The 27,714-nt window shown below is 43.0% G+C and overlaps 1 protein-coding gene and 1 long non-coding RNA gene across 11 annotated transcripts in view; one reads left to right on the top strand and one right to left on the bottom strand.

The window, feature by feature from the left end:
* The window catches only part of LOC106697322, an 8,662-nt gene extending 807 nt beyond the window's left edge, over window positions 1-7,855 (bottom strand). Inside the window, exon 1 of the long non-coding RNA XR_001348398.1 lies at window positions 7,693-7,855. This is a non-coding gene — a long non-coding RNA (uncharacterized LOC106697322). The remainder of the gene's footprint in view (window positions 1-7,692) is intronic.
* A 16,784-nt stretch (window positions 7,856-24,639) lies between these two features.
* The window catches only part of ARNTL (aryl hydrocarbon receptor nuclear translocator like), a 105,029-nt gene continuing 101,954 nt past the window's right edge, over window positions 24,640-27,714 (top strand). For all 10 annotated transcript variants that reach the window (XM_014456589.2, XM_014456592.2, XM_014456591.2 and 7 more), the window contains exon 1: window positions 24,640-24,762. The gene's annotated coding sequence lies outside the window, so the exon portion shown is untranslated. The remainder of the gene's footprint in view (window positions 24,763-27,714) is intronic.

Below are 27,714 nucleotides of genomic sequence, written 5' to 3'. Positions count from 1 at the left end.
AGGGATGCGAGAGAATGCTTTATTGGGAGATGGAGCAGATTGGGCAGAAGCTTGGAGGCGGGAGGCAAAAAGGTTATAGGGGGAACCGAGCAGTACAGTGTGACTTTCGCTTGAGGAATGTGAAAGGCAGCAGTGGGAGATAGGATGGAAGCCAGGGGAGGCCTCAAATATAAGACTGAAGAAGTTGGTGTGGGGAGCAACTGAAGGCTTGAGGAAGGCAATGGCTGGCTCAAATTTGTGCAACTGGAAGCTAATTCCAGAAGGATTCAGGAATATCATGTATGCGGCCACAATAATAATTCGGATATGATATAGATGGAGTTAATTTAGGGGGTAGCTGTGAGCATGGGAGAGGGGCATGGATGTCGGCGAGACCCTGTGCATGTGGAGAAGACATGGATTTCTGGGTGGTCTTCACTTTGTCCCTGCAGTCTATTTCTCACACAGCAGCCAGAGGGGCCCCGTGGTCTTTGTATATAAAGTCATGTCACTTTTCTGAGTAAAACCCTCCAAAGGTTTCTTATCTCACAGAATTAAATTTTAATCCCCTGTCCATATCTTACAGCAAGTGCCGCTTCTCTGGCCTCCTCTATTCACTTTCACCTATCACTGGATACAATCCAGCCACTGACCTCTTTGCTGCTCCTCGGGGCCTTGGGGATTTGCTGTTCCCTTTGCCTGCTGCAGTCATTGTCCAAATACCAGATATCCACATGGCTGGGTCCTTCACATTATTCTTGCCTCTGCTCAAATCTATCTCTTCAAAGAGACCTTCTCTGATGAAATAAGCAGCATTCCCACCCTGTCATTTTCTATCTGCTATTTACAGCACTATTTACTCACTGATCTTATAACATACACTAGAAGCCCAGTCCACAAAACTCGTGCACTGGTAGGGTCCCTAGTGGCTGGCGGCAGCCAGCGGGATACTCCCTTCCTTCCCCCAGCTGGCCCTGCCCCCTGGTCGAACTCCTAGAAGAATTCCTGGTGGAGGGGACAATTTGCATACTACACTTTTATTATATAGGATTGGTGTGTTCACTGTTGGCCAGCACTACTAGAATGCAAGTTCCATCATTTTTGGTTCCTGCTTTATCCTCAGAATAAATAAATGAATAATGAGGGCAAGTCAAGGAAACACCAGCATTTCCAGCTTGGGAAAATTTGAGGCCAGTGGAGTTGTCATCGACCAAAATGGGAAATATGGGGAAAAGGAGAGTTTTGAAAAAGAAGATGAGGTCAGTTTCCAACATTTACATCTGCAGTACCAGCAAGAAACCCCAGTAGGTAATCCTAATCGGTAGCTGGGAAAAGGACTGAATTCAGGAGGCAATAGGGTTCAAAAATTAACCACAGAGAGGTGATCACTCAGCCATGCATTTGAATGGCCAAGAGAGGGCAGAGCACCAAATACCTGTCTCTGAGGCACATCCGAAAGGAGGAAACGGGTGGGCAGCTGAAGAGAGGTTTTCCGTAGCTGCCCACTGCTCTTGAGAGTAAATCCCAAACCCTCCCAGGCCCCACAGGACCCTGCACGAGCTGCCCTTTGTTCATGGCCCCAATGTCACCTCCCCACAACCTTGTTTCCTGCACTCCCCTTACTCTGGTCTTCTTTCAATTTCTTGAATTTGCCAAGTTCCTTCTCACTGCAGAATCTTCCCAGTTCTCCTTCCTTTTCCTGGAAGCTACCCCTCCAATCTCTCCGCTCTTCACCCAGTTAGCACTTACTCATCCAGCAGGTCTCAGCTTCAATATTACTTCCCCGATTGCCCTTCCTTCATTTCCTCTCCTCCACTCTTCCTCCCTGTTACATGCTTTTGTAACACTCTGTAAATATGTAGACACACACACACAGAGCAGGTAGCTGATACAGAGAATGTATGACTATTTGTCTGTCTTCTTAGGCTACACACTTCAGGGGCCAGTGGGTCAATGCTGATGTCTGTGGGATATAATAGATGCTCAACAAAACATGATAAAAGAATGAACTGAAGGAGAAGGAAGAGAACCAAAAAAATGTGAGTGACCTGAGGGCAGGGCAGATTTTCCCAGCAGAAGCGGGGCATTGTCACTGTCCAGTGCAGCAGCTGAATGTGGCGACTGAAGTATCCAAGGGCCTGAATGATTGTGGCTTCAGGAATCCATTTAAATATGGTGGTGAGGGAGGGAGAAGAGGTGATGAGGCCTGACAGCAAAGGGTGCAAGAGAGAGTGGTTGGGAGAGAAAGAGGATCAGCTAGTGAGACTGCTCTTTCAGGGGATTTGGCAGTAAAATTAAGAAAGTGGGTGGGGGAGGAGGATGGGGGCTGAAGTTGTTAACAGAGTCACAAGAAAGATTTGGGGGGTAAAGGAGAAGTTCACATTTTTAGAAGTCAAGAAACAACATTTAGTCAAAGGGAAAGATAAAAATATTTATAAATAAGTAGGAGGTAAATGGATGGGGCAAAGCACCTGAAAGGAAAGGAATGGGATTGGGGACTCAAATGGACAAGTTGGAGGTGTGGTGATGGGAGAAAAGTCAGAAATTCTAGGCAGATGCCTCATGCCACACATGAGGGCCATGAAATCCTCTCTACATATCTACATATCCCTTTGAGGCAGGTACTATTATATATATATATATATCAATCAATGTATATTATTGATTTCAGAGAGGAAGGAAGAGGGAGAGAGAGATGGAAACATCAATGATGAGAGAGAATCATTGATCGGCTGCCTCCTTCATGCCCCCTATTGGGGATCGAGCCCACAACCCTGGCATGTGCCCTTAACCAGAATAGAACCCGGGACCCTTAAGTCCGCAGGCCAATGCTCTATCCACTGAGCCAAACCAGCTAGGGCGAGTCAGGTACTATTCTCACCCCCACTTATGGCTGAAGAAAGTAAGGCTTGAAATATTGAGTAAATTTTGTTCCAGGACACAAAACCACTCGATTCCTGAGCTGATTTCAAGCCCATTTTCTCCATTATACTTCATAAACACCCCAAAGAATGAAGGGGACGAGAATTACCCCTCTGAGATGGGAAAGAAGGGGGTGTGGTGGAGGGCAGGGAAGTTGAGAGAGCTCAAGTGAGATGCCCTGTCCTCCATAGTCTAGGAGGAGGCAAAGGCATCTTTGAAAAGTGGAGTTCAGCTCTAAGAGATTGAAAGGTTTAGAGGAGATGCTACAAAGTGGAGGAGGAAGCATGTTGGCGGTGAGAAGGTGGCCAAGCAGCAGGGAGGGTCCTTCTGAAGTGGAGCCAGATGAATTTGTAACAGATCCAAACAGCCTGGTTTCCTGAACTTCCCCAGCAATGGGAGGAGCGGAGACAATAGAAAGGGTTTGTCCAGGCCTAGAAATTAGCAACAGGGTTGGGGGTGGGGTAGGGAGGGGGTGAGAATTGAGGGCAGGGAGACTGTAGCAGAAAGACAAGAGAGCCAGACAAGAAAGGCACATCTTGCAGTGACCAAATCAGGGGTCAGGACTGGACTGATGTAAGACAACATTAGGAAGGGAAGAATATCTGATGGTGAAAATAGAGGTTTTGAGGCCAGAGCTTTGAAAGGTCATCAATACTAGGGTGGAGTGTTTAAGGGAGATGAGAAAAGCTAGCTAGAAGACGACTGTGAGCCTGGCTCTAGAATTAAGGAAGGAGGGGGACCACCCAGAAATCAGTAAGTCATAGCTTTGGGAAGAGCTAAATGAATGGAGTGGACTCCAGAGAGGAAAGGTCACTGCAGGACAATGACAGCATCATGGTCCATGAGCCAGCGAGGAAGGTGCATCATTATTCCTTAAAGAGGAAAGAGGACAGAGAGGTGCAGTGTGAGTTGTTCCAGCAGGGAACTCTGTGAAGGGAGCGATGTTTTGACAAGCATTCAGATTTCCTGGAGACAGCAGCAGTAATGCTTGAGATCACTGACCACCCAGGGGAGCTAATTCCCAGTGCAAAGGAAGCAGCGCTTTGTGCATATCAGGAAGGTCAAGACTGGATTCATAGAGGACTAGCTGATTTGGAGGGAGGGAGAGGAATGGCAATAGCTGAGGCTGTGCATAGAATGCTGAGTTGAAATAATGAGAATTAATTCACTCCAAAAATAATTGTTGAGAACCTATGCACTAGAGTTGAAATACAGATAAGACGACATTCACAACCCTGGGGAGTACCACTTAACAGAGAAGATAACTTTGTGGTGAGAGTATAGTCAGATCGCTCAAGTTCAAATCACAGCTTTACCACTTGCCACATGGAATGACAAGTTTTTTAAATTCTCTAAGGCTCAATGGTCTCCTCATTAAACAGAGATAATAGAACCCACCTCATTGACTTGCTATGAAGATTAAATGAGATAATACATGAAGAGAACTTAATGCCTGGAACACGGTTTTTTAAACACTAGTTGTTAGTATTCATTACAATATAAAAGGAGAAGTGCTGAAATACAGGTATGACTAGAGTACTTTGATTAAATGAAAAAATCAGGAAAATACATGATTATTTTAGGGTAAGGTGGTTCTTCAAACAAAACATAAACCTCAAAAGCTATAAAGCAAATGATGGTCATATTTACTGTCATAAAATGTGAAGCTTTAAAAAATGTGTACCTTCTATGTGACAAGAAACATTGTAAGGTTGAAAAGCAAGCTAAACATTCCGTAAAATATGTTTAACCTCTGTTGCAAACAGAAGTTTATATGCATACTATTTTAAAAGCCATGACAGTAGTCAAGTGCATAGAGACAGAAAGAAAATACTGGGGCTAGGGGAGAGGAAAATGGAAAGATGTTATTTAATAATATTTGGATATTAGTTACAGAGTTTCAGTTTTGCAAGATAAAAAGAGTTCTGAAGATGAGTGGTGGTGATGGCTGTGCAATAATGTGAATGTACTTAATGCCACTGAACTACACACTTAAAATGGTTAAGGTGGTAAATTTCATGTTATGTGCACTTTACCTGTTTTCAATTTATTATCATTATTATTATTTTTAATCCTCACCCAAGGATATTCTTTCTATTGATTTTTTTTAGAGAGTGGAAGGAGGTGTGGGAGGGGGGTAGAGAATGTGAGAGAGACATATCGATTAGTTGCCTCCCACAGGATTGTGGGTAAGTGGAGAAGGTAATGAAAGGCATTCCCCGGAGGAGAGAGGTGCATACCTGGGAAGCAAGTTCAGGGGGCAGGGGACCAGCTTGCTGACCAGGCAGGAAAAGGCACTGAGTTGGTGAAATCAACTCCCCTAAGTTCCAAATGAAATGTTGCCCAAAGTATTTACTGAGCACCTATTATGTGTTGTGCATACGATTAAAAAAAAAAACTTACAAGAATCTACTTCCTTTCAAGTTGCTTTCAGTCCAGAGTCAGACATAAAATTTTTTAAAAATAATAAAATAACAAAATAAAATAATTGGCAAGGGCCTTAAAGAAAATACCAACAGTGCTGAAATAGAGTATGAGGCAGTTGGGTCTAGAAAGACCCCTCTGAGGCAGTTATGTTTAAGCTGAAACCTGAAAGATGAAGGCTCACTTAATAAATGGGTTGGATAAAGGGCAAAGCTTTCTAGGCAAAGAGAACAGCATGTACAAACACTGAGGAGGAAAACGGCTTGGTTAAGATAGATCGGTGTGACTGTTTCCAAAATAACACCCTGCATTTGCCTTCTCCAGTGTCCCTTTATGGCACCAGCCCTCCTGAGGACCTGCCACGCCCTCCTGTAAACACCTGCCAACTAATCAGCTTTTTTAATGACACGGCATTTAAAATTTTATTACATACTAAATGTTATACCCTATGCCTCATTCATGTACTGTTAGGAATTTCTATCTCCATGGGCAGTGTGTGTGTGTGTGTGTGTGTGTGTGTGTGTGTGTGTGTGTGTGAGAGAGAGAGAGAGAGAGAGAGAGAGAGAGAGAGAGAAATTTGGAGTATAATATAGGTATGCTATCTGTTCCTATCTTGAACACTTAAACACAGAAATCCATGCACCCTCAAACCATTAGTTTTTTGAAATTGAATACCATAAATTTTACTAAAAGTCAGGTTGAAATTGTGAAAAGCTGCCAGGAAGGAGAGCATTGAGCCTAACCTGTTCAAGTGCAGCTTCTTTTAAACTTTGGGCTATTATCTGAATACCAAAGAGCATAAAAACTGATGTGTAAAATTCTCCTCGATTCAATTAAGCATTGTCAGTTTTTTTTAAGAGCCAAAGATAGAGCAGACAAAGATAAGCTCACAGTCCAGGAGGGAAGACTGACACATGGAACAATCCCACAGAAGTAATAACTGTTCGAAGAGAGCTGCCTATAATGTGATGGGAACAGAGGTCAGGGAGCAAGGGGCTCAGCGAGGGGTGGGAATCGGAGCCCTCCTGCAGCAAGAGGTGATGTTGGAGGGTTGGGGAGGAGGTCGAGAGTAGGCAGAGGCATTCCAGGTAGAAGGAGCAGCATAAACAAAGAAAGCAGAGCTGACAGTACACAGAGAAGGAGGGTTTGGGGCATTCGTGATGAGCAACACTGTCATCAATAACAGTAGAGCTTTATTGAGTGTTACTATATACACTCAATATGAATACTTACATGTTTGTGTTTTAATGCTCAAAAGGGGGTATATGATTATCTTTATTTCACAGGTAAGAACAGAGAGGTTGATTAAGTTGCTCAAAGTCACACAGCTGCTAAGACAAAAGAACAACAGAGACCATTTCCAAATAAACATGGTCAGGCTTTGATTGTTTTTTCTTCTTAGTGTTTTTCATATTCATGGAAGATTTACATTGTATGAAACTACACAAAGTAGAAAGTTAAAGCTCCCCGTAATACTGCCTCTAAGATGTGGTCTTGAACTTTCCCTATGGTTTTGCCCCCAGCAATACTTCATATTGGCATTGCTGTTAAGTTCTCAGATACCCAGGTCTATGAAGCTGAAAGTTAGGCAGACAGTCAAGGAGTGAAGGGCCTTGAATGGCTTAGGATAACTTCGGAATTTCTCCAGTAGGTGTGTGTGGGCAGGGTTCCCTTTAAAGTTTGTAGATGGAGGGCGGTGATCAGAGCAGTGTTTAGTAAGTTCATTCTGCCTCCTGTGTGGAGGAAGGACCCCACCCTCACCCCTGCCTGGTCTCTGTACCCCAGAGAGCTTAATGGGGGATGGAGAAAAACACCAGTCAGCCCTTACTCCTCCTCCACGGCAGGGTGGACCCTGCACACCCACCTTGCATTTTCCCTAGAGATGAGAAGAATCAGGAGGGTGGGGTAGTGCCCTCATCCTGACACCCCTGCTCAGGAGATGCCTGTAGGCCCTTCACAGGCTCAGACAGAGCTGAAACCTGGCTTCAGACTCCTTTTTAGAGGGAGCAAAGAAGAGGCTATCTTTTATGTGCCCAGGAGAAAATCCAGCTTGGTGCTGGGTTATTTCCTGGGCTGAGCTTTCTTGATTACTTTATATTTTGAATCGGGAAAGCCTCTGTCATTTAGAAGCTATTTTTCTGGCTGCAGATCAACAGTGGCTAACATGGACACTGGGAGCAGACCCAGCGCCGTCCAGAAATGATTAACATCCTGTGTTGTGAGATGTCAAAACACACGGATAGCCAAAGCTTTCAGAGAGCCAGGCCGTGCAGTGTGATGGCAGTCAGCCCCTTGGTTCACTTGGGGAAAGATGCTATAATTCCTACATGAAATCAATGAAATTGAATAAAGGCTCAGAAAACAAACCTCATGGGCGTTCACTTTCAGGAAATGCTTCGAGTTGGTTTGCTGAACTCCAGTTGTCCATGGATTCTGCAGGGAATTCAGGCTTATGGTCCTCTCGCTGTAGACCTGATCACTTGCCTTGGTCAAGTGCAGCCACTGCCTCTCCAGACTATCACATTATCAATTGCTGTGTTTATTTAATTGTCTGCCTGTTTTGGAAACATTCTCCTAGACTCCTGTCTGACTCATAGGTTAAGGAACATGAGTAATTCTTCTGGAACTCACTTGGAACAGGAGGGAACCCTTCCCATTTGATTTCCGGTCCTAAAAAAAGACAAGATAGTTCATACAGGATGCTAATTAGTTTTCCTATTCAACAGAGAGCATGGCCTAGCCCTGCTTGGAAAACTGCCTTTGTACTATAGGGTTTAGAAATTTGAACACCTCCAAATTTTATTCAGAATTAAGAAACGACACCAGAATATCATTTTGTTGTTTTAGTTTTCCTGCTGAAGTTGTAGTTTTTGCTACAGAGGAAATCCAAATGATGTCTCTTAATGAGACATGGAAATTAGGAGGAATGAACAACCAGATTTCGCTTCTAAATTTTTCTTGTTCTGTTGTTGGTGTAGGTAACCTCTCATTGTCCTCTTCCTGCTGTTTTTGGCCTATCCTGCAAGTAGTGATGTAGACTCGCTAGAGTTCTTTAACCCCAAATGGGTGTGGCTCCCTTTGGAGGCAGAACAATTTGGCGTCTACTTTCTGTAGCAGAGATGGTAAGAAAGTGGCTCCATATCCCTTTGTTTCTAAACCAGCTTCACAGAGGACTAGCCCCTTCATAGGACCTGGGTATCTGAGAACTTTTCAGTAGTGCCAATATGAAGTATTGCTGGGGGCAAAACCATAGGGAAAGTTCAAGACCACATCTTAGAGGCAGTATTATGGGGAGCTTTAACGTTCTACTTTGTGTAGTTTCATATAATGTAAATTTTCCATGAATATGAAAAACACTAAGAAGAAAAAACAATCAAAGCCTGACCATGTTTATTTGGAAATGGTCTCTGTTCTTTTTTGTTTTGGCAGCTGTGTGACTTTGAGCAACTTAATCAACCTCTCTGTTCTTACCTGTGAAATAAAGATAATCATATACCCCCCTTTGAGCATTAAAACATAAACATGCAAGTATTCATAATGAGTATATATAGTAATACTCAATAAAGCTTTACTGTTGTTGATGATGATGGTGCTGATCATCACAAATGCCCCAAACCCTCTCTCTCTGAAACCTAGTTGTTAAGTGGTGCAGAAGCTAACACTCTCCCTTTTGGTAGAAGGGAAAGTAGCAGTCTAATTAGAAGGGCATTCAATCAGGAAGATGCTAAGAGATAAAGAGAAATTCACAGTTTTCCTCACTTCTCCAATTCTTCCTCCAGAGAACAGCTGGGAAGAACAATGTCCACTCCATCTTTCCTCTAAGTGAAAATTTATTTTTATTTTTTAAAAAAATATATTTTATTGATTTTTTAGAGAGAGGAAGGGAGAGGGATAGAGTTAGAAACATCGATGAGAGAGAAATGCCGGAAGCCAGTCCATCCTTGCTGCTTGACACAGTCGGGGTTGGACTCCAGCAGAGAAACATCGATTCAGCTGCCTCCTGCACACACCCTACTGGGGATGTGCCCACAACCAAGGTACATGCCCTTGACCTGAATCGAACCTGGGACCCTTGAGTCCGCAGGCCGATGCTCTATCCACTGAGCCAAACCAGTTAGGGCTCTAAGTGGAATTTAGATTTGGCCACTCCTCACATGAATCTCTTTGAAAGCTTCCACAGCACTTTGAATGAAGTCATTCTCCTTACTTGTCCTCCTTGCTGCACATGATCTCCCACTGCCCACTTCTGTCCTCTCCTCTCTCTCCAGTTTATTAGGCCCCCACAGGGCCTCAGCCCCACCCTCCCTGGCTCCTGCTCCCCACAGGTCTCAGCTTAAATGTGGCCTCTTCAGAGAGACCTCTCCTGGCCACCCCCTTCATTAATCTCTACATAACCCCCTGTTTATTTCTTTTACTGTACTTGTCACAAGTTTACTAGTTTATTTGCTGGCTTGTGTGCATTCTCTCTTTTTTAAAATACAGGTTCTAGGGAGGCAAAGATAATGCCTGGGCTGTCACATAGTAAGTGCTCAATAAATTCTTGTGGAAACAGGAAGAGGAGAGAGAGAGGAAGAGAAAGGAAGGAAAGAAGAATGGAAAAGAGGGAGTGAGGGAGGGAGGGAGGGAAGAAGGGAGGGAGGGAGGGGAGAAATAAACTACAAAGGAAGAAAAAAAGTAAGTACTCAATGGATAGGCTTAAAAGCCTGATGACAAGTAGAATGGGGTGCCAATGACAGAAACAGTAACAGTTTGGGAAGGAACATTAAGTTAGAAAATAAATTGATGAGCTCAGTTCAAACGTTGCATTTAAAGTGAAGGCAGGACGCCCCGTGAAACATCCAGTAGGTAGGTAAATGCAGTAGTGTAACTCAAGGCCAGACCGGGGTTAGAGCTGCCAGTCGGAGAACCATGCAAATGTTATTGAAGCTCTCAGAATGGACGAAATCCTTCAAGGACAGGGAAGGAAGGAAAAGAAAAGCAATTTCTGGGAACCAAAATATTTGGGTTCCAGGGGGACTATGCTTGCAAACTGAAATTTAAAGGAATTCATGAAGGGCAACATCAGGAGTTGGCGCCTGCAGCTTAATTTGACCCAGCATGGGAAACCTCACCCAGCCCAGACATGGACAGGATTGGCTAATCCAGGGGTCCTCAAACTACGGCCCGCGGGCCACATGCAAATACAAATATTGTATTTGTTCCCGTTTTGTTTTTTTACTTCAAAATAAGATATGTGCAGTGTGCATAGGAATTTGTTCATAGTTTTTTTTTAAACTATAGTCCGGCCCTCCAACGGTCTGAGGGACAGTGAACTGGCCCCCTGTTTAAAAAGTTTGAGGACCCCTGGGCTAATCCATTCAGGCTCAATGCACGTAGCTGAGACATTCAGACTGGAGAAGATGGGACATGGTGTGATGTCAGGGCTGACGAAAAGGGGGAGGGTTCTAAAGAAGAGCCCAACAATGGTATAAAATGCCTAAGAAGCCACTGCGCACAGTTTAAAGATTCTGCTCAGCTCAGTGTCCTGACCAGATACATGGAGGTGATGGTGATGAAGAGAAGCAAAGTTGTGTTACAGGAGTTTGTCTTTCCCTCAGGGCTTTCTGCTTCCATTTATCCCCTCCCTGGCTGCTAGTGGTCTTTAGGAAAAAGAGTAAGAAGACAGAGGGCCCTGGTTTGTCCCCCCCCACCCCCAGCTGTGTGACTCTGGGACCACTTCCACTCTGAGCATCAGTGGGGTTCGTGTGCGTGTGTGTGTGTGTGTGTGTGTGTGTGTGTGTTGAACCTTTATTGTTGAGAGTATTACAGATGTCCCCCCTTTCCTCCCCATTGGCCTCCACCCAGTTCCAACCCTGCCCCAGGCCTTCACCACCCTACTGTCTGTGTCCATAGGTAAGATCTTAAGATCTTTGGTTAATCTCTTCCCACCCTCCCTCCCCTTTCCCACCCCCCACCCCCTTCCCCCTGAGATTCCCATCAGTCTGTTTCATGTTTCTATGCCTCTGATTCTATTTTACTCACCAGTTTATTTTTTCCCCATTAGATTTCTTGTTTATTTATTTTGATTTTTAGATTCAATTGTTGATAGCTATGTATTAGTTCATTTTTTTAAATCTTTTTTTCTTCGTCTTCTTCCTCTTCTTAAAGAATACCCTTCAACATTTCATGTAATACTGGTTTGGTTGTGTTTTAATCTTTCAGGTGAGGATGCTAATAGCTAGCTCCTGGAGTTGTGAAGATATTAGGACAGTGGTTCTCAACCTTGGCTGCATATTAGAATCACCTGGGAATCCTTTTAAAATCCTGATTTCTGGGCCTCATCCTCCGGAAATTCTGTTTCTTTGTTACTAATATTGTGGCCTCACCCCATAACAAAGAAATAGAATTTCCGGAGGATGAGGCTCAGAAATCAGGATTTTAAAAAGATTCCCAGGTGATTCTAATATGCAGCCAAGGTTGAGAACCACTGTATTAGGAAGACTCTAAAGTCTAAATAGTGTCTTGCACATAGTTAGTGCTCAACAAATATTCATTCTCTTGCCCTTCCAAGACCGCTCACATTTGGCCCCTCCCATTCTTATCAGACATTTACAATTTCGTGGAATTGCATTAGCTCTTCTAGGAATATTGGAACCTGAAACTTTCTATACACTTGTGGAATTAATTTTTAATTACCCATTCATTCTTTCTCTCCACAAACATCTATTAAACACCTATTATGTGTTCAGTGCTGGCCTAAGTGCTGGATGTGCAAGGGTGAATAAAACAGACACTTTGTGGAAATTAGCTTTACTGCTCTGAAGCATACAGAGGAGAATAAGTGCACAGCAGTAGTTATCAAACCATGGTGTGTATCAGAATCACCTGGAGGGCTTATTAAAACAGATTGCTGAATTTTCAATTCAGTAAATCTGGAGCAGGGTCTAGGACAGCCGTGGGCAAACTACGGCCCGTTTGAAATGAATAAAACTAAAAAAAAAAAAGACCGTACCCTTTTATGTAATGATGTTTACTTTGAATTTATATTAGTTCACACAAACACTCCATCCATGCTTTTGTTCCGGCCCTCCGGTCCAGTTTAAGAACCCATTGTGGCCCTCGAGTCAAAAAGTTTCCCCACCCCTGGTCTAGGACTTTGCATGGCTAACAAGTTCCCAGGTGATGCTGCTGCTGGTGTTCCAGGGACCACATTTTGAGAACCACTGGAAAAGAGTATTAAGGAGTAAGGGGAATAGAGCATTAATAGAGTGTTGAGTCAGAAGAACCTGATATCACTTATCTCTAAGATATATTGTTCTCCTTGATAAGGACAAGCCAGCAGGTCTTCCAGTTAAGCGCACAAACTCCAGAGGTTTGGGTGGGACTTCAGAGGAATCTGAAGGCATAGTAACATCAGCTTCCCCATGCTGGAGCCCAGCTGCCTTTGATCCCAGTTCATCTCTTCTCTGCCTGCAAACTTCTGTGTCCTTCCTTTGATCTTTTTAAATCAAAACCATTTTCTGACAACTTTCCTCACTTCCCCAGGCAGATTTGGGGCATTTTCTACTCTCACAGCACTTAATACACCTCACTATTATGATAACTGTCTTACTAGTATTGGTCTATGAATTTGTTTACTGACCTATATTCCTTACCAGACCACAAATGCCTGGAGAGGTGGGACTGTGTCTTATTGATCTTGGAATCTCACATAATACTTAAATGTTTATTGACTGCCAGACAACTAATTGGCTACATGGATATGTTGAATGTGATGCCAGGAAAAACTATCACAATTGACATTGTGTGTAGGTATTGAGAGTTGTGAGCAAATACTTTATTGCCTGAAAAAGATGGGTTCAGATCTTTGCTCCACCATTAGCCATGTAATCTTGGATAAATTAATCATTCTGAGCCTCTGTTTCATTATTGGTAAAATAAAGACAATAATCTTAGCATGTAAGGACTAAGTAAAATAATATGTATAAGAATTTTAGCATGATGATTGACACATAGATAACATAAAATGAAATTTAATATTTGGTCAAATAAAGCAAAAAGAACAACTGAAAAATAAAAATTGATTAGACTGGGTAAAAAGTAACACTGTCAATTAAAGCTTTTTGCCATATCTGTTTAATATTTATGCCCTATTACTATGCAGCAAAATACTATTTTGCATATCACTTAAAATATGTCAAATTAGCTTTGACAATTATTTTTACAACATTAAACTCTGTTCATGTTTGTTGTTAAGTCAAGGAGACTGAAGACTAAGGCAAAAGCCATTTGACTTTAGGATGTCATTCAGAAAAATGGGTACATAGGAGAATAAGGAAGGATTCTGAAGTGAATAACAGGCCACACATATAGACAGTGTTTTTTGAGAAGTGTGCCAACAAGTAGAGAAAGAGAGAGAATAGTAGTTTTATTTGTTGAATAATGTACCTATAAAAAATAAATGTTTCCATTAACATTAGTAATATATATATATATATCCCAGATTTGAAATGGTTTTAACACAAAGTACTAGGGATTCTTTTTATTTGTTTGTTAACCCTCACTGGCATATCCATTGTTTTTTAGAGAGAGTGGAAAAAATAGAGAGAGAGAGAAACATCGATGTGAGAGAGACACATTGATTGGTTGCCTCCTGAATTCACCCTGACCAGGGTCAGGGAATCAACCTGCAACCAGGTATGTGCCCTTAACCTGGAATCAAACCTGAAACCCTTCAGTGTGCAGGCTGATGCTCTACCACTGAGCCACACCGGCCATAGCACCAGGCATTCTTAAATCTCAGTCTTACAATTTTTTTCTGAAGTAAATGTCAAATACACATATAGCTCATTTTAATGTTTCACTGCAAGGGTGGTTCCTTTGCTAATGGATTCCCAAGCATATTCTTTTAACCAGTACTTAAAGTGTTTCCATTTTAAGGTTTGTATCCGCTTTTTAAAAATATCTGAAGGCTAGATATTTTTAAATGGGCAGCACCTTACGAGAGGAAGAACTCTGTTCAATAAATCAGATTTAATGACCCGGGCAGGAGAGAGCAAGCAGGAATCTTTCATTGGCTGAATTGGTCTTAAAAACAGTAATGCACAGGAAACGGATGACAGCAAATTTCAAAGCACAGCAAAAGCCTCTTTAATGCTGAACATGGAAGTTGCACTTCAGTTTAAAATTTGCTGAAACAAAAATAAAAATGTACATGAAGCCCTTTGGGTCTTGATGTGTACAAAAATATATGAGTGATATGTTATTCTACAGGGTCCTATGATAATCAGGTTTGACTGCTTGTTTTCCAGAGAGCTTTTATCTTTATTCATTCTCCAGGCAAGCTAGTGTAGTGCCCTCTCCCCAGTGTGTTCAAGTGTGCACCAAGGACTTGCCTGCAAACAGAAACTTGGAGAGGGAAGCTTAAAAAAAAAAAAAAAGCTTTCTGCATTGCAGTTAATGGCCTCGTGCTGCTTGCTTTGCAGAGGATAAGCACAGTTTAGAAGCACGGTTAATAATGAACCAAGAAAAATATTAAAGCATTATTTGTGTTTTTCTATTCTTTCATTTTAGAGAAAATGTATTTTTCTAGCTCAACCAACCTGACAGACCCTTTGCAGAATAAGAAACAAAAATGGAATGTTTGCCCTTCGAAAGACTGTAGTACCTAACATTTTAGAATAGGATCTTAGTGTCTTAGTCTTGATTAACCCATAACTTCCACATGTGGTGAATTGCAAACAGTCATTATAAGGTAATCCTTTGGAAGGATGAAAACATTTTCTCATGGGGAAAAGAAGGTTCTTTGTGATGACCGGGTTTTGACACTAGTCCACACAAGTCTAGTTGAGCCATGATACACTTAAAAGGACAGTCAAAATAAAAAGTGCAGAGGCAGTGTTATTTCGGGGATGGAAAGAACACAGATATTAGAGCCAAAAAGACCAGAAGCCCGGGTTGAAATCTAGGTTAGCTGCTTACCAGGTTTACGAAGTTGGGAAAATAACTTTGCCTACCCAAGCCCCAGTGGCCTCACCCATTAATTATGAATAATGCTGGAGTCCCAAGGTTGCTTCTGCCAGGACAGACACGAGTTGAGAGCAGAAACTCTGAAGCCAGATACCTGGTTTTGATTTCAGACTCTGCCATTTACTTGCCAGAAACCTTGGACAGGTTATTTCACCAAGGTTTAAAATGAGGATAAAACAGAGACCTACCTCTAGAGTTGTTCTGTCACTGGTGTTAGGTTGAGACCATATATATGAGTGCTTAGAATATTACTTAGCATATGATAAGAATTATAAAAGTGTTATTTATTATTAGATATGCTTCCTGTCTCTTTTTAAACAATAATAATAACCTATCCTAAACTAAAAAGTACAGATGGATAATAGAATTATTATTAAGTAAGGAGACGGAAAACTAAGGAAAAGCCCTTTGACTTCAGAAAAATGGGTATATAGGAGGATAAGGAAGGTTCAAGAAATTGATTTTGGTTCATGGTAATTTACCACCATATATGGAAAAGAAATTTTATGCCCCAGAATGTGCAAATGGAGAAATGGAGAGAGAAGGAAGGATTGTGTCTAGCCAAAACCACAATTTCAGATGCGCCATTCACCTGGTTTGAGAAGAATGTCAGTGTTACCTATTCTTCACCAGAAGGAAAATAAGCAACAAGTCTCTGCGGCCAGACATAGAAAGTTCTTGTTTTGAGAAAATGGAAAGGAGACCTCAGGCATGCTTGGGCAAGGTTATCATTCCACTGCCTTTTAATTACAACTACCATACTGAAAATAGTTGCATTGTACTTCATTCATTCATCGTCGTTCAGCGGCCCGATGCCTTGCAAATGAAGACAGCTGGATGCTTAAGGCCCAGCCTGAAGTATTAAATAGAATGGGAGGCCTAATGTATTCTTTTTCCCTGGAACAATGAAACTGTTGTTTATCAAATATATCCTTAATTCCTAGGATTAGCCAGAGGTGGGGAAGAAATGTGATTTTAATAGGGAGATTGCCAAGAATTTCAGCTTCACCTACTGGAAAAGTTAACTCCTAAACATTGTAACAAACCAGAGTCCTGGTCAGCCTTCCCAGATGCTGATAAGGCCCCTGCCTTAGGGGAAGAGAATGGAGGAGTAAATGCGGTGGGACTTTTCTCTGATGGGGGTCAATTGAGGGAGTGATTCCTACATTTTTGTATGAAAGGAATTGTCTTGTGTATATGTATGGAAGAAGTACAGCTCACTTTTACATTTCTTCATTGTTTTTCATTCATCATTCAAACAATATTTGTTTTTGTTAAGACGCTACTAGTTTGATATTTATGGGAGACCTGGGTGAACCATGCAGGCATGGCTTGTGGGGAGACAAGAAATTACAAGAGTGATAGTGCTTTGAGAGAGGAAGTACAGGGTGCTTTTTATGGCAGGAGGTCAGGGAAGGCTTCCCAGAGGAAGTGACCTTTAAGCAGAGAAGCAGGTGTGAACCAGATTAATGTGGACAAAGGCACCGAGAGAGGGAAATTTACAAGCACATGGGTCACTGTACAACCTTGTTTTGCTGATGACTTTCACCTTTGTTACCTAGCCAATCTCCCAAGGGCTAAAAGGTAACATCATTTGATCATATTTCCTTCCCTCTCTCCGGCAGATGTAAAAATGCACAAAGGAACAATTCAGCAGTAGATAAAGGTAAGGACAGCATAGGGGACAAAAGTAATAGCAATATGACCAAAACCAAATGACTCTATTTGTACTCAAGCTTTGGATATCTTTATTTACAGTAACTTTTATTGTCAGTCAATCCTTTTCATAGCTGGAGTGCCCTTTGAAACATGGATGGGTAATAAATTTTTTAAAGACACTCATCAACCTATAAACATTTCCGGTTTTGTTTTTAACTGGACAGCATATAACTTTTCTTGTCTTTAACATAGATATATGACAAAGAAGCAGTAGCAGGAGAAAACATTAAAACCTTAGAAAAATATGTGAGTTTTATTCTTTGTCTACCCTAATGGAGTCTTTCAAACCTAGTACGGTAATGATGTAGGGTAGGAAAGCTGTGTGGGCCCATCGCATAAGCCTATGCTCTACTCAAAACTGTTCATAATAAAGAAAAATTAGAAACAATGTGGGGTTTTTGTACAATGGTGCGTGGTTCCTTCATACAATGCAATATGCTGTAGCATTTAGACATGTTGTAGGAAAGGCTTAATGGCATGAGGGAATGTTCACAATAGATTAATTTTAAATAGCAGAATGGCAAAAATATTTCAATGTGATAAAAATTAGGTTGCAGTATAATATAGTTACAAAGAAATCTCAACAAAGATAATACATCAATATTTGAACAGGGGTTCTATCTGCTTAATAAGATTATAGATTATTTTCTTCTTCATGTTTGTGTTTTCCAAAAATTTTGTCTCAAACATATTACTTTTGTAATCTGAAAAGAAGCAACGGATGTTTTGTCTTTGTTTTTTTATTGCAAAGAGGAAGGAGGGATTTGAGTAGCAGTCATTCTTATAATGCACACATATTCATGTGCAAGATGAGAGTCTTCCTTAAGTAGGTTTTGAATCAGTACCTTTTGTGTGAGTAAAGTAAAGGACCCAGAGTTGCTGCAGAGGACTCAAACAGGCTTTATTGCTTGGGGAGTCGGAGTAATGACTTTTATTTAAAAAATAGAAAAAGAAAAAAAATAGGGCCAATGAAATAAGACATCTTCATAAGAAGTAATGATTTATATCAAGTAATTCTTATATTATGAATAACAGGTTTAAATAGCACTCCTAGAAATATCACTTACATCTCACTACCCCAATTTCTGACCTTTTAACTGGAATGTGTATGGTGCATTCTGTGTGGGCCTATTTGCCGTTTGTCCCTTTCTTTTGTTCATGGTTGTGTGTGTGTGTGTGTGTGTGTGTGTGTGTGTAATTCACCCTTATTTTTATGGTCTCTAAATTCTTAGAAAGGCCTTCAAGTTTATAAAAATTTTACCCATATTTTCTCTAGTGTTTTTATTGTTTTCACTCGTTACATCCTAAATAACTGGGGGTTATATTTTAGTGTGAGGATTTGGGTAGAGAGCAAGATTTATGTTTTCAAATGGCTAGCTAGTTGTTTTAATAGCATTTATTGAAAATCCATCTTTTCCCCAAGAAGTAAAAATTCACCATTATGTTATACTCAATGTTTTCGTCCTTTGGGTCTGTTTCTGGGTGCTATGCTTTTCATTCATCTGTTGGTCTGTTTCTAAGCCAATACCAGACTATTTTAATGACCACAGTTTTGTAGTATGCTTTGATAATGTTAGATCAAATCCCACCCCTCCTGCAAACCCATCTTATCCCCTCTACCCTCCCCCTTTCTTTTTCAAAAGTACATTGTGATGTTTTTAGTTAATGCATTTCTTAAATAGCTTGACTTAATACCTCACTTTGCTTTACTAACTGAAATGGATTTTTCCCTTAAAAAAATATTATCCAGAGAGTGAGTTTTAGTGCTGCTCACTCTAGTGGAGTAGGGCAGAACTATGCCAGCTTTGTAAAGACAGTGTCTTTTTGTTCTCCAGGGCTTCTGTTGAGAAATGATGTGGTCACTGGCGCTTTAGCTCCCTCTAGCAAACACCCCTCAGCCAAATGGAAAAGCCCCTTTGACATTTGAGCAAGATTTCTGGAAGCTTGGCCATGTCTGCAGACAAGATCTGGTCTAAAGCTTAATTACATGGTCTAGGACATATTCCAACTGAGATATTACTGCTCTCCCATTCTGAGCTGCTGTGACCATCCCATTCAAAAAAAAAAAAGAGCCAAGGAAAGTCTTTTAAAAAAAGCAGCTGAAAGAGTTATAAACACTGGTTAACCCATTAATGTCTGATTTTTTAAATACCCATTTTTGTATGCCCATGTAGGTCAACCTTGGTTTAAAAAAATCAGCCCTAGCCGGTTTGGTTCAGTGGATAGAGTGTTGGTCTGCAGACTGAAGGGTCCCAGGTTCGATTCCGGTCAAGGGCATGTACCTTGGTTGTAGGCTCCTCCCTGGACCCGGCCCTGGTCTGGGCTTATGCAGGAGGCAACCAATCGATGTGTTTCTCTCACATATTTCCTTCTTTCTTTCCCTCTCTCTTCCACTCTTTCTAAAAAATCAATGGGATGAGGATTTAAAAAGAAAGCGAACTACTATAAACATAAACCACTTTCAACTGAGTTCACTGCTCTGGCATCATGCCGTCTTCGCTTGTTTCTGTCCCTGATTTCCCCTATATCTTCTGGCTCTAGAAGCAGTTTTAGTAAAACAGCTTTCTTACAGTCAAATCTCTCTTGTTCTAACCAAAACCTTTTTCTCAAATGTAAGTTTCCTTTATCTTGCTCCAAATCTGTCTGTTGAGACTTTCTTCCAAACTTTTCCAAACCTGACTCTTCACTTCTTGCTTCTCCTTTTGCTCTTGTTATTATGTATTTTCTCCTGTTCTGATTCTTCTTTCACTACAGTAAGCACCTTCGGAGAATCTTGTTCAGCCCATGCCTCCCATTTTGAGAATTACCTATTTGAGCGACTTCTCCCCCTGCCCCCTTCCCTCTCCTCTCTCTTCCTCTTAGCTGTTGAGAGCATTCATGAAGGCCCATGTACAAAAGGGTTGAATGGTAGAGCTACAGAAAAAGAAAATCATAAAGCAGACAGGCGGGGAGAAGACTATTTCAGAGGCCACATGAACCCAGAGACGGGAGGAGATGAGAACTTAAGACCTAATGGTGCCTCCATTCTAGTAGTCCTTTGTGAGGACTTGCTAGGCTTCTTACTCTAGGTTCCATGAGATACCCTTGTCTCCTCTCAATAAACCTCCCCTTTGGGCTTAAGTTAGTTGAAGAGGCTTCTGTTTCTTGCGTCCCCTAAATGTGAAACAACACCCTTATCTTTGAGTCCTGGGTATTTTTCTCCGCCCCCTGCCCCCCTCCATGAAACCCCAATCAATTGGAGAATTTTAAAAAATAACAGTCATCACCTTTGAATTGATGACTCCTGTATATTTGGGGTGGGGCAAAAGTAGGTTTGCAATTGTCAGTATGGAAAATAATATAATAATTAAGAAATAATAATGCAAGAATAAACTCAGTGTTTTTCATACTCACAAGTGTAAGCCTCCTTTTCCCCCCACTCTATATATCTCTGAATTATTGTCTTTGTTTTCCAGAGGAATTGTCCAAAGGACAAGGCAATTTACTGAAGTAGATAAGAGTGTGATCTCTGGGGTCAGACTGCTTAGGTAGCCTGAGACCTCAGGACCGCCCTGTGCTTTCGCTTTCCCATCTCTAAAATAGGAATAATTAAAGTACCCACGCTATAGGGCAGTGGTTCTCAACCTTCTGGCCCTTTAAATACAGTTCCTCATGTTGTGACCCAACCATAAAATTATTTTTGTTGCTACTTCATAACTGTAATGTTGCTACTGTTATGAATCATAATGTAAATATCTGATATGCAGGATGGTCTTAGGCGACCCCTGTGAAAGGGTCGTTTGACCACCAAAGGGGTCGCGATCCACAGGTTGAGAACTGCTGGTATAGGGGTTTGTGAGAATTGAATGAGGTAATGCATATAAAGCTCTTAGAACAGTGCTTGGCACATTGCAAACCTGCAGTAAATATTGTTGTTGTTGTTTATAGCAGCACATTTCTACTTGGCTTCCCACAAGGACTTTAACATGTCCACCTCAGTATTTCCCAATTCCTTCCGAAGAGAGCACACCTGCATAACTCGTTGGCCCTGCCATTGGCTTCTCCATTGACCTCAGGTCTGTGGGACTTCAGGGCCTGTGCTTTTCCCATTAGACCAGGAGGCCCCAAATTTCACTGCAACTCAGATCCCAGTGATATTGAATCAGAATCCTCCAGACTGGGACTTGGGAATCTGTAATTTAAAAAACTGCTCAGTTAATTCTAATGGACTTGGCCATTGAATCAGAGTTTGGGGAACTACTGTGAATTACACTAGTTTATCCTCACTAACTTGATCTCTAAAATGGTGCAGTAAAATAATTATTATATTTCATATCATTGTTAAGCTAATAAATGGATCTTTACTGTGTGCCAGGCACTGTGCTAAGAGCTTTTTATTACCTCATTTAATTCTCACAACAATCCCGTGAAGTAGATACTATATTATTCCTATATTACATATGAGTAAACGGTGGTACAAAGAGGTTAAATTAGTTGATAAAAGTCATTTCAGCTAGCAAGTGTGGAGAGTGAGCATGTCAACTACTGGGGTTAATGTGAAGATTACATTAGATAATGTATTTAAAGCACTGACACACAGTGGGTACTCAATAAGTGTTTTATCTTCATTTTATCCTTGTGATTCTGTTCATGCCCAGTGAATTTTAGATTGAGGACAAATATATGATCTTTAACAGTGTCCAGAGAACTGAAACGTCAATATTCCGAAAGTCAGACAATAAAGGGGAATTAGGTACCAGTGGAGATGGTGGTGTTTGGGATCTCTAACAGAGAGAAAAACAAGAGGAAGCATAATTATATATGGAAGAACAGGTGCACGTGAGCAGAAACAGCAGCGTGACCACTGAGGCCACAGAGTTATTGTGAGGATAGGAAAAGAGGAAAACCAAGGCATGAGAACAGAACCACACCATCTCAGGGGGCAGAGTCCTAAACAGATACCTATTCCAGCCCCACTTCTGCCACATCCTCATCCAGTTCTTACTTGGATACTTTCTGTGACAATAAACTTATCAAGGCAGGGGCGGCTCTAATTGTTAGAAAATTTTCTTCATATTTATTCATGTAAGGTTTCTACATATAGGTCCCCTTTATACTCATAGGGCCGTGAAGAATAAGTCTAATTTCTCTTCTATTTGACAGTCCCTCAAATATATGAAGACAGTTACCTTGTACCACCTGGGGCAAAACCTTCTGCTTCCTTTAATCTTTCCTCATATGACATCTTTACATTCCTCTCTTTACATCCCAGCCTGTTTCCATCCCTCTGTCTGTGCATGTAGAAAATTTTTTTTTGTCAAGCCCTACTTGGAGACAATATTCAATGTGCATACTGACCAGCACTGGGCAGCACTGTAACACCCATCTTGCTTTACATATCACACTTCTATCAATGCAGCCTAAGACAACATTCATTTATTTTGGCAGCCACACTTCACTGAGGACTCAGATTGAGTTGTTTGTCACCCAAGATCCTTTTAGTCTTGGTCTTACATACAGCTATTAAGATACCTCTGCTGCTGCCCTCGCTTTCAGCAGTTGGTTTCCCAGGGCAGGACCCCCCACATTTATCCCTGTTAGAGTCAGTCCATTGCTACAACACTGCATTTGGCTTGTGCTGTGTAATGGTGTCGCTTCCCCTCCTGACTTTGTGTCATCTGGAAATGTGATACAGACCCTCTGGGGTTTCATGCAGAACACCGATATGTCAGTCCTGATATTTGGGCCCTGGAGAGAGCTTTATGTCATCCAGATGGTAACTGGTGTGGTACAAAGGTTCTAGAGTCAAATAAACCTGGTTTGAATTATGGCTCTGCTACCTACTGTGTGACGTTGGACTAGCTAGCTAAACTCTGAGTTTCAGTTTTCTCGTCTGTAAAATGGGGCTGTGAGGATCAAGGGAAAAGATGCAGGGAAAGCATTTAGCACAGAGTAGATGCTGCACAAATATTGATTCTCTTTACCCTTTGTTCTGGTCAACATGGATTCATTAATCAGCATCTTTTGGTTGTGTTTACTTAACCACAGTTATTCGTCCAATTAATTATATACTAGAATCCAGGTCCATATTTCTTCATCTTGTCTACAATATCTTTAAAAGTGCATTGCTAAAATCCCACTTACATACAGTAGTCTCCATTTGAAATCCAGGCAGAGACAAAGTAAACAGCAGTATGATTCCACTTGCATGTAAACGTATGAAAATAAGCTACCAATGAAGCTGGTTGACCTTGAAAGCAGTCCACATTTGGGCCACAGGCACTATTGGGCAACCTCTCTGTGCCCGGCAATGAGCTGGGGATATGCAAAAGTTGTACAATGATTAAATGCAGTATCTGTGTTCAAGGAATAAGGCTAGCATTCTAGAGTCTTAGGGGCTAATCTGGGTCACAGAATTGAGTGCAGTGATTTAGTTCTATTCGATCACTATCTAGTCAGCAAACATTTATGGAGGGGGCTCTTACTCAGTGCCATCTCACCCCTGTTAGGTGCTAAAAGGGGTGTGAGTGAGTATAACAAAAAAGAAGACACCACCGTCCTTGTATTCAGGGAGCTTAACATCTGGAAGGGGTGAGAGTTCTTTGTGCCAAAGGCCCTCTGCTGAGTGCTTGAAATGCAGAAGACAGATTCTGTCCGCTCAGTACCCAAGTTGTATCTTATTATGAAATGTTTATTTTCTGTAACTATTTGTTTCTGTCTGTCTCACTCAGGAGGCAGATATTTGCGGTAGAGACAGCGGCTGCTGGGATGGTGTCTGCCACACAGTAGGTGGTCAAAACCCAGCTACTGGAAGAAAATGCAGTGGAATCGCTCCAGGTTTCAGTTTTCATTTTTGAACGAGAATGACAGCTCCAACGGGACGCTTGGAGGTCAGAGTAACGATGAGAAGGTAAGAACACTTGGATGGAAAAGCCTTCTAGAAATACTAAGTATTTCGTTCTCTCATTTGGACTTTGGCAAACCAGTGTGTTTTAGGCACTCGAGTTCCTAAAATTGATTTCCTCGATAGAGTTGGAGGCAGGGAAGTGAAGCAATGCTTTTAGTCAGGGTGCCCCAAATGAAGACGGGGAAGGAGGAGAGGTGATAGAGGTGAGCCAGACGCCAGCCACGGACCCAGGGAAGAGTGACATCCCGGGCGCCAGCAAGGATGCGGAGTCTGCACCCGCAGAGGCAACGCGAGTGACAGACCTGAGGGGAAAGGGAGAGGGCAGGGGCGAGGAAATCCAGGGAAAGCGCGCCGATTGGCCCTCTGCTCGGGGCGTGCTCTTCGTGTGCCAAGCGATTGGTGGCGGGAAAGTGGCAGGTAAACCAGCCCCTGCCGCCTCGCCATTGGCCAGAGGCCTCTCCAGCAGCCACACAACTGGCCAGCGGAGCGCCGAGCCGTGCGCTGATTGGCCGAGGGCAAGGGCCGAGGCCGGCTTGCTTCGGACGCTCGGATTGGCTGGCAGGAAGAGGCAGGTATCCGGCCTCCGAGTCTCCTCCATTGGTGGGCGGGGAAAGGGGGTTGGGCACAGTGATTGGTGGGCGGGGGGCCGGGCCTGGGCCGGCGGGGAGCGGATTGGTCGGAAAGTAGGTTAGTGGTGCGACATTTAGGGAAGGCAGAAAGTAGGTCAGGGACGGAGGTGCCTGTTTACCCGCGCCGGACTCACCGCCGCCGCCGCCGCGGGATCCAAGTGGGGGCGCGGGCGCGGGCGCTCCCGGCGAGCCACGGTGAGTGTCGGGCTGGCTGCTGGCAGCGGCATGGCCCCGAGCACCCCGCCGGGGGCCGTTAGCACCTTGGCAGGCGCAGCGACCCCGCCGCCGCCCGGGTCGCTGCCCGGCCGCCCGGGAACCTTGCCCGACGTGCCCGCTGCCGGCCTTAAAGGGCCCGTGCCCGCTCCCTGCCCCCACCGGGGCCGTGAAGAGGCTGCGCCCCTTAAAGGCGCCGCGCCCGTCCGCCCTCATCATCCCTCACGGGGGCTGGCGCTGCTGGGTAGGAAGGGCAGAGGTGCCGCAGGCGTCCCTGAAGGGACCGGGAAAGTACCTACGTCCCCTCCGCGGGCATCGCTACCTGACGCAGGGAGGGAGCAGCCAGCTGCCCCTTAAAGGGACAGCTGCGCCTTTTGGGAGCAATGACCGACTGAGGGCGAGTCCTAGAATGTATCCCCGGGAAGCTGCGTGGACCCCGAAGGGGTCTATCCTTGACGGCTGCATCCCCAAGGGCGTTGGGCGAGCGATGCCGCTTCTGCCCTTCCTCCTCCTCTCCTTCACTTCCCTTTTGGGAGCCTGCAGGGCTGGGTGGGGGCGGGGAGGGCGTCTCCTTCGGGCTTAGGGAGTCCGAGCCTGCCCGCCCCTTTGGCCCTAATCGCCCGGGCTAGTGCTGCACCCGGGAATCCCCGGTCCGAGCTGGGGCCGACCCCAGCGTTCGAACTTTAGTCCAGCCTGAGTCGTCTGGGTTCTGGGCAGCCCCAGGAGGAACCCTTGTGGTAATGGGAGCAGGTGCCCCACGGCGCGGGGATGTCGCCCGGCGTCCAGGTGTGGGCCCGCCGCCGGTCCTGGAGCCCTGGAGCGCCGCGGAGGGCGCAGCGAGGCAGGCTTTAGCGCCAGGTTTGACAGATGTCAGAGGAGAAAAAGGTTCCCGCTCTTGATCGCTGGGGCGTTGACAGCCAAAAGAGCTTTCGTTCTTAGAGGAAAAGTAGAATAGAAATTAATGCCGACCTTATGGGGCACGAGTCAACCACCCCAGGGGTTGGGAGAGCTGGCTGCGGGACACGCGCAGGTGCCGGCGGCGCTCGGCGCTCAGATCTGGGAAGGGCGACACCCGCCTTTGGCGTCTGTTGTCAAGTTTGTCTCGGCCGGTGGGGGCACCAGGCTGACGCCCCTCACACCACAGTCCCTGCTCCCTTTTCCCTCCCTCAAGGGCTAGGGTCCTTCTCAGGCACCCAGCGCTGTTTTGGCATTTTGGTGCTTGTGATCCCTCTGCTGAAATAGTTACTGCTCAACAGGAATTATTAGCCAAGTTTTATCGCCCAGCTCCCAGAAATAAGATTCGATATTGATGAAGACACATTTCTTGACTATTATATCTGTATTTCCAGGGTCTTCTTTAAAAAAAAAATCCATAAAAACTGATGCATCTCATTTCCCTCAACACTTGTTTGTCATCTGCCCTTCTGACATCTGCTGCTGTTCCCCCTTTAATCTATTTTTATATGACAGCTATTATTTTAATTCTTCTGGTCCCATTGATATCAGGATCTGTCAATTTGGGTTGGTGGAGTTTTTAATGTAATGGTTGAATCATGAGCTTAAAATAATCATTGCTTCTCCTGAGCAGTTTCAAATAATCTCATGCTCTCTGTTCTTGCAAGAAATCGCTGCTGTTAAATTCGATGTTCATATCAATGAAATTCCAAAAAGTATTTTTAAAACACAAAATTAAATCTTTCAATCCATGCTGTTACTGAGTCATTTAATTGATAAGTCTTTAAAGCAGTTTGTTGAACATATTTAAAAGCTTTAAAATGATTTTGAAATTATCTGTAGGATCTGAAGCTGAATCTGTAGAGGCATTTTGGTTTTGTTTGTAACTGTAGCCAGTGAATAATGATGATAATAATAGGTTAAAAACATAGTTAAATATGTACATTATTCCAACCCATAAAATTTTAAACGAGAGAGAAAAAGAGAGAGAGAGCAACAGGTGTGGTGGAAGAGCACTAGCCTGAGAGTTAAAATACCCTGGTTCCAGCCCAGACGTGGGCTTTCATGGCTATGCCGCTGGGGCAAGTTGCTGAGCTTTTCTGGGTTCTGGTTGCCTCAGATGAAAAATAAGGCAGTTAAACGAGGTGATTTCAAAAGTTTCTTCTGCTATAAAGTTCTATGTGTCTCTAAATATTTAATACATTTGAATTCAGGTTGGTATTTTACCTGCTGAAACTCCTAGAATATCTGAGCTGAAGTCCTATTTTCATAGAAACTTAAACACATGGTGTTTTAAAGAATCCATTTCAAATGATTTATAAATAATGACTTCTTAGGAGTTTGTCTACTATTTGCAAAAAAGTTTTGCCTACCACAGGGAGGAAAAGGAAGTGGCCATGCTTTCAGATTTATCCCTCCACACCGACAGTCTCTACCCAGTTTATATACTAAATGATGGACAAACAGTGTAGAAAGACTTGGCTATGTTAACAGACTCTGGGAGAATATGAAAAACTAAATATTTCATTTGTCTTTGACATAACAGTTGCCTTCCTTTTATGAGCTTACTTTTATTTGTGATTCCATCATCAACTTTCACTGCAGTGGAAGAAAGTCAATATTAAAGAAACATTGCCCCTCACAATGTTATAATTATAGGTGGTGATTTTAGTTACTGTCATGATAAACACGTGCAGGGAAGTAAAAAAAAAAAAATCCCCTGTAGACCATAAGGTTCAGTTAGGAGCCCAGAAATAGGCATGTTGCCCTTTTCCACAGTCCTTCCTCTCCTCATTGCCACTTTATCATAATACCCAGACACTCCTAACTCCATCCACCCTGGCTGTTCTTTCTTTCTTTCTCTTCCATCCACCCTGGCTGTTCTTTCTTCTCTCTCTCTCTCTCTTTCTCTTTCTTTCTCTCTCTCTCTCTTTGACTTAAGCTCCCTTGGTATTCTTCCTTCCTGCCCATAATGGCCTG

Source organism: Myotis lucifugus, unplaced genomic scaffold, assembly GCF_000147115.1.
Source record: "Myotis lucifugus unplaced genomic scaffold, Myoluc2.0 scaffold_61, whole genome shotgun sequence".
NCBI lineage: Eukaryota > Metazoa > Chordata > Mammalia > Chiroptera > Vespertilionidae > Myotis > Myotis lucifugus.
This window is presented reverse-complemented; position numbering and strand designations above follow the sequence as displayed.